The 6221-nt window shown below is 47.2% G+C and overlaps 1 protein-coding gene across 6 annotated transcripts in view; it reads right to left on the bottom strand.

Moving 5' to 3' along the window:
• DIP2C (disco interacting protein 2 homolog C) overlaps window positions 1–6221 on the bottom strand; it is a 183871-nt gene that overhangs the window by 166364 nt on the left and 11286 nt on the right. For all 6 annotated transcript variants that reach the window (XM_032266148.1, XM_032266146.1, XM_032266147.1 and 3 more), the window contains one exon: window positions 4455–4565. The gene's annotated coding sequence lies outside the window, so the exon portion shown is untranslated. The remainder of the gene's footprint in view (window positions 1–4454; window positions 4566–6221) is intronic.

The following is a 6221-nucleotide window of genomic DNA, read 5'->3' on the forward strand; positions in this document are numbered from 1 at the left end:
TTCATTGCTCTTGCAGTATTTATTTTCAGCATTGCCTTTTGATTCCCACATTTTCCACCTCTCTGCTCAAGCTGTCCACTTCCAATTACAGCACAATGGTTTGAGGTTATCATCACAATTCTTTGACAGATCTAGGAAGAGTTGTTTATTTTCAGTTTGTCCAGCTCTTTGCTCATGGGGCAAGTTTGATAACTTCCAAGCTCCTCAGGTGCTGGGCTGGAAACCAGAAGCCTATGCATCCCCACTTTATTTTATTCTTTTTATTAAAGAAGATGTCACAGTCACAGAATCCACTGGCTGTCAGAACAACCCTCCATAACCCACCACAGGCAGCCTTGGAAAATCCGCTGTGTGCTCAAGAGTGTGTGTGAACAGGAGACATGGCTGTGTCATTCTGGAAAGCATGACCCCACAGACATCTCTGCGAGGGTCTTGGACCCCTGGGGGTCCCTGGGCCCTGTTGGAAACTTGCCATCCTAGAGGACACAGGGACACTCTACTGCAAAGGAGGGCAAGGCTGAGGTCAGGCTCTGATGCCTGAGAGGGCAGCCCCGGCTGTCCACACTCACATACAGAGGTTCTTGGTTCACCAGAAGACACAGCAGCAGTCCCAGGCGTGCTGCAGGTGAGCGCCGGTCCTCTCCCTCTCACGGTCTCGGTTAGAATACAAGTCTCAGGGTTTTCTTTTTCAGAGTTCTTGTTTGGGCGAAAGAGGGCGATAAGGAAAGTTATGATCTGAGCTCAGACTTTACCTAGTCAAGGTAATGAAGTGCTTAAAATAGACTCTGCTATATTCTAGGTGCTCAATAAATGCCTGTTCATTCACTCACTTCTGAAATCAAACTCAAGTTCCAGAAGACAGTGATTTAAAAAGAAGAGATATATACCACTACAAAGAATTTTCATAGACATTCATTACAAGGTAAGGTCATGGGTTTAGAAAGGAAATGAGAAAATACAGCCAGGAAAGATTAAACGGCTGACTAGATTAATTGTTAAATAGGTCAATTATCTAAGAGATAACAGAAAACTTCTTAGCTGATGAAATTCAGTCACTGAAGCAACCACAGTAGCTCTACTGCAAGTTGAGTGGTCACAGAGCTTGAGCTGCTGAGTCTCCCAAGGAGCCACAGCCCTTTCCTCATGAATGACGCCAGTCTTCCGGGTCGGCTCAGGAGAAAGGAAACAGCAGACAGAAAACTCCAAAATGTGTCTACTGGTCATAGACTAACATAAGCTCCCCTCACCTAACACCTCATTGTTAAAACCACTTGAGCATGTACTCTAAGTAAATTATAGCATATCGAAATTTAAAGAACTCACAGCTAGATCCCTGTAACAACAGTAAATAGCAGAGAATAAGGAACCCCAACAGTGGCCCCTATGCCCCTCCTGCTTTACTGAAGAGTAGCTGATATATATATATGAGCTTTACATCAGATATGTAAAGGGGAGTGTTCTGTGTTGGCTACAGAAAGTGAGAGCCTCACCTGAGCATTCACAGGCAACGCAGAGGTCACAGGGTGCACTCCATATCCCAGTCAGTCACTACTGATCAACAACAACGATGAGTACCCAAATTTTAAAAACTACAACAGCATGCATGGAATCATGGTGCTTCCCATTATATCTCACATAAATGACACTTCAAGGAATGTCTACAAAATTGTTCATAGTATCTTCTACATACTAAGTGAATAGCTAAGGTAAATTCTACCACCTGTAACCTACACACAGTAAGCTTGATTCTCTAAAGAGAGGTAGCTGCAGAACTGGGGACTACCATCTGTGTGGATGCACAACTAGGACATCTCGGAGTCACCCTGGGTGCAGATTCAGAGGCCTTCATCTGTGCAGGTGCATAAGCTGGACACGTCAGAGTCACCCTGGGTACAGAATTGGGGAGCATCATCTGTGCCGGTGCATAACTAGGACATCCAGGTCACCTTGATTTTCTCTCATGTTCCTCCATGTTAACCCAACCTTCAGGGCCTATTGCTATTCTCTTTGGAGCATCTTTCAAATCTCACTGGTACTGTTTTTTTTTTTGAGACATCGTATCACTGTGTCAGCCAGACTGGAGTGCAGCGGTGTGATCTCGGGTCACTGCGGCCTCCGCCTCCCAGGTTCAAGAGATTCTCCTGCCTCAGCCTCTGGAGTAGCTGCGATAACAGGAATGCGCCACCACACCCAGCTAACTTTTTTATTTTTAGTAGAGATGGGGTTTCACCATGTTGGCCTGACTGGTCTCAAACTCCTGAACTCAGGTGATCTTCCAGCCTCGGCCTCCCAAAGTGCTGGGATTACACGCATGAGCCACCGTGCCCAGCCTAACCTTATCTCACGAAGTAGCTGGGACTATGAAGATGACACGATCCAAAGGCCAGGTCAACACACAGTTGATCAACCCCCTGCAGCGTCGTGGAGAGACACAGAACGTAGGAAACAAGACGCAATGGCAACTGACGCTGACCTCCTCTCCGGTGTGGTCAGGCATCAGGCTTTCATCCCACTGTGATGAGCGGCCCGTGTGATCCCAAGCCATCATGCAGCCTCCCAAACTTCTGTTTCCTCATCTACAAAGCGGAAGGAAGACCACCACCGGCTTCCGTGAGAACTGAAGCTATGTGAACTCACATCTTGATGTGTTGTGTGTTCACACGCAGGGCACCAACACAGTGGCACTGACAGGGTGAGGGAAGCGTTCATCACAGGCTGACAGCACACAGGCACCTCCACTCTCCTGAATGTGACGGGTGCATCCAAGACACCCGTGTGAATAAGAGAAGCTCTCAGTATGCATCAGGGTTTAAGACAGTTCTGAAATAATGGAGGTTGGATTTGGGAACAAATCCTCCTCCATCCCATCCCCACACATTTTCCTGGGGTCAAAGCCTCCTTGGAGAATGCAGGAGGGATGCTAAGGAGGTGCACCCGCTTTTCACTCAGGCTGTCAGACGCGTCCTTCTCATTTGCATGGGTGACGCTTCCTGCGGCCATAAAACCTTCCCTATAGAAAGGACAGCAGAGCCAAGACGCCAGGCAGACAGCAACTGAGGACGCGGCAAAAGCAGCTAATCACATGAGCCTGTGCAGACAGAGAGATTCCTTACAACACAGCTGAGACTCACAGGATTTCCTCGACCACCGGGTGAGTTCCATAATCCCTTAGCCCCAGTCTCCTTTTCTGACACACGAGACAACAGTCACACTTCACCTGCTTATCATGAAGCTCAATGTGAGAACACCGGTGACGCGCATGTGAAAAACAAAGTGATTCACGAATCAGGTCCATCAGCAGCAATCACCCCTGTCCTAACTGGTGCCCCAGGAACTACAAAAGAATTCACAAGTGATTTTCTTTTAAAGAAGCAACTTGAACCTACATGTTGGAAAAACTCTCAGAGTAATTCAAACATCAATCACAGCCTAAGTTTGTTTGTTTGTTTTGTTTTGTTTCAGTTTGAGACGGAGTCTTACTCTGTCGCTCATGCTGGAGTGCTGTGGCGTGATCTCGGCTCACTGCAACCTTCGCCTCCCGGGTTCAAGAGATTCTTCAGCCTCAGCCTCCTGAGTAGCTGGGACTACAGGTGCATGCCACCACGCCTGGCTAATTATTGTATTTTTGGTAGAGATGGGGTTTCAACATATTGGCCAGGCTGGTCTCTAACTCCTGACCTTGTGATCTACCCACCTTGGCCTCTGAAAGTGCTGGGATTACAGGCATGAGCCACCAAATCCAGCCTTTTTTTTTTTTTTTTTTTTTTTGAGATGGAGTCTTGCTCTTGCTCTGTTTCCCGGGCTGGAGTGCAACGGTGCGATCTCAGCTCACTGCAACCTCTGCCTCCCAGGTTCAAGTGCTTCTCCTGCCTCAGCCTCCCGAGTAGCTAGGATTACAGGCATGCCCCACCACACCCGACAGCCTGTTTTCTGTTGCTAAATCAATAAAATTTCAGCTGGCCAAGCCCCGGTGACAGTGGCAACTCAGTCTCCAGGCAATCCCATGCAGATGGTTTCGTAAAACACAGAGGAAAACCAAACAGGAAACGTGTGACAGTGTATGGGTTTCATTTCCATTTAGAAAAGTACACCCGGAAGACAAATCACTGGGGGTAAAAAGAGAAACACTCTCCTAGCAACCACAATCACAAAATTATTTAACAGTGACACCTAAAAATGAGAAAGATTTGGCACGAGATTGCCATCTTTTTAATTAGCATGAAATTCTAAATAAACAACACAGGCTTGTAAAGCACGTGAAGGGCTACCATTTACCGGACACTGGAGTCTCCCCAGAGGGTATGTCTGCGCAGAAGGTCGGAGGCCGGAGGTTCGTTGCCTGCCGGAGGCCCACGCCCACTGCGCTTCTGCCTCTCCCGGTGGCTGGGCACAGGTACGTTCTTGGCAAAAGCAGCAGACGGATGAATTACTATCATGCCCTGCCCCGTGCTTACCTGACCGATAGCGCTCATCTCGTGACCCTGAAGACCGCCGGCGGTGGTAGCGGGAGGCAGAGGAAGGTGTGACGGGAGGCCGGCGTTCTTGCGGCAAAGCTTGGTCCACCCCTGCATTTCAGGGAAAACAGCAGAGTGAGGTGTGGCTGTGCTGAGCGGGGTCCGCAGACTCTAGCAAACCATCCCTCCCTCCTCACAGCAAAGCCAGAGCCACCCACGGGACTGGACATGGGGGCACCTCAGAGTCCACAGGCAGGAGGGCGAGGGCTGAGGGGAAAGCTCTCCCACAGGTGGGGAGGTCAATCCTGCCTGGATGCCACCATGGTCATTTCACAGTGCAAAGGCCCCCTGCACCACAGGGAAGACATAAACTCAGCCACAGGTGACAACTGGATTCCTTGGAGTTAGGGTGACAGCAACCAGGCCCAAGACACAGACTCAAGGTATGACCGTTCCATGTAATAAATATACAGAATGGGTCATACATATATTCTTAAGAAAACTTAAAAGTATATTATTAAAGTTAGTTTTAAAATAAATCTTATAGGATAATTTAACAATATGGTTCAGGTAACCAGGATATACCATCAATTTCCAGCTTTGCTCATTCTACATTGCTCTCTGGAAACTTACTCCATTTGATGCCAAGTGTTTTAAAACATTGTATTTGACTACAGCTTTCATGAATCACAAAAAAACATTAACGTGGTCAGATAAAAATGATTTAATGGTATTGGTAAAAACACTGACCCGAATCTGCCCGTCACGGTATTGATTATACTCAGGTAATAATAGGGTGGCCAGGAACACAACTAGACAAAACTGAACCCACAGGAAGGGTGTCATCCTCACAGTTCCACGAATAACTGCCCCAATACTGAGCACCAATCACTAACAGATGCTTCTTCAGGAAAGGATCAGTCACATTTGATTGAAAGCAAACAAGAAATAAAATTTTAAGTTATCAAAAGAAATATTTCGTCCCTGGTTTTCCATGTTGGGCTCTTAGGACAGTTGTTGAGTCTGCAAGCTTAATCTTCCTCTTACTCTGCTGGTTTCTGAACATCAGCCTTTGATGGCACCCTTGTGGGTCCCCCGTCAGGCGGGCGAGTTCAGAACTGAGTAAAGCACGGCCCCTACACTGCCATTTTGTGAAGTTCCATGTGCTCTTCTTTCAGCAAGTGTCCAAATCACTACAGTTCCTGATGACTGAACTATCTGCTCCTACCAGCCTCTTCCAGCCGCCATTCACAAATGATCTCTTAAAAATGATCTTCAGTTACCTTTTTATCAAACAGGTGCATTTTAGGAAATCCAAGAGTACTACCAATCTCATGTGAAAATAGTAGTTACCTGGCACTTACGTTCATAAATATAGACTTATAATGTGACTTCCTGAATTGCCCTTTTTAGATACCACCCCTCAAGCCACTGTGGTCATCACGCAGGACTACGTACAGATGGTCTTCTGCAGGGTCCACAGTGTGCTCAAATACCTTCCTATCTTAGGCTTTTCAGTGATTCGGAGTTAATACTTTTAATCTACTTTCCATTATCTTGGCTTTCAGTGTACCTATGGCCAACCCTTTCATGATTCTCCAGCAGCACTGAAAACTGTTTCCCATACTTTTCTTGCCCACGATCAAACACTGACAACCTGGCAAGAACCTTTGTTCGCTTCTCCTGGAAGTCCTGTTGGAGCTCCGCCCTGACCCCAGACGTGCTACAGTCACTGGGCCATGCCCTTCTTCCCACTGTTGGAGCTCC

This window comes from Sapajus apella, unplaced genomic scaffold (assembly GCF_009761245.1).
Source record: "Sapajus apella isolate SASKATOON/1434 unplaced genomic scaffold, GSC_monkey_1.0 scaffold155, whole genome shotgun sequence".
In the NCBI taxonomy this organism is placed as follows: domain Eukaryota; kingdom Metazoa; phylum Chordata; class Mammalia; order Primates; family Cebidae; genus Sapajus; species Sapajus apella.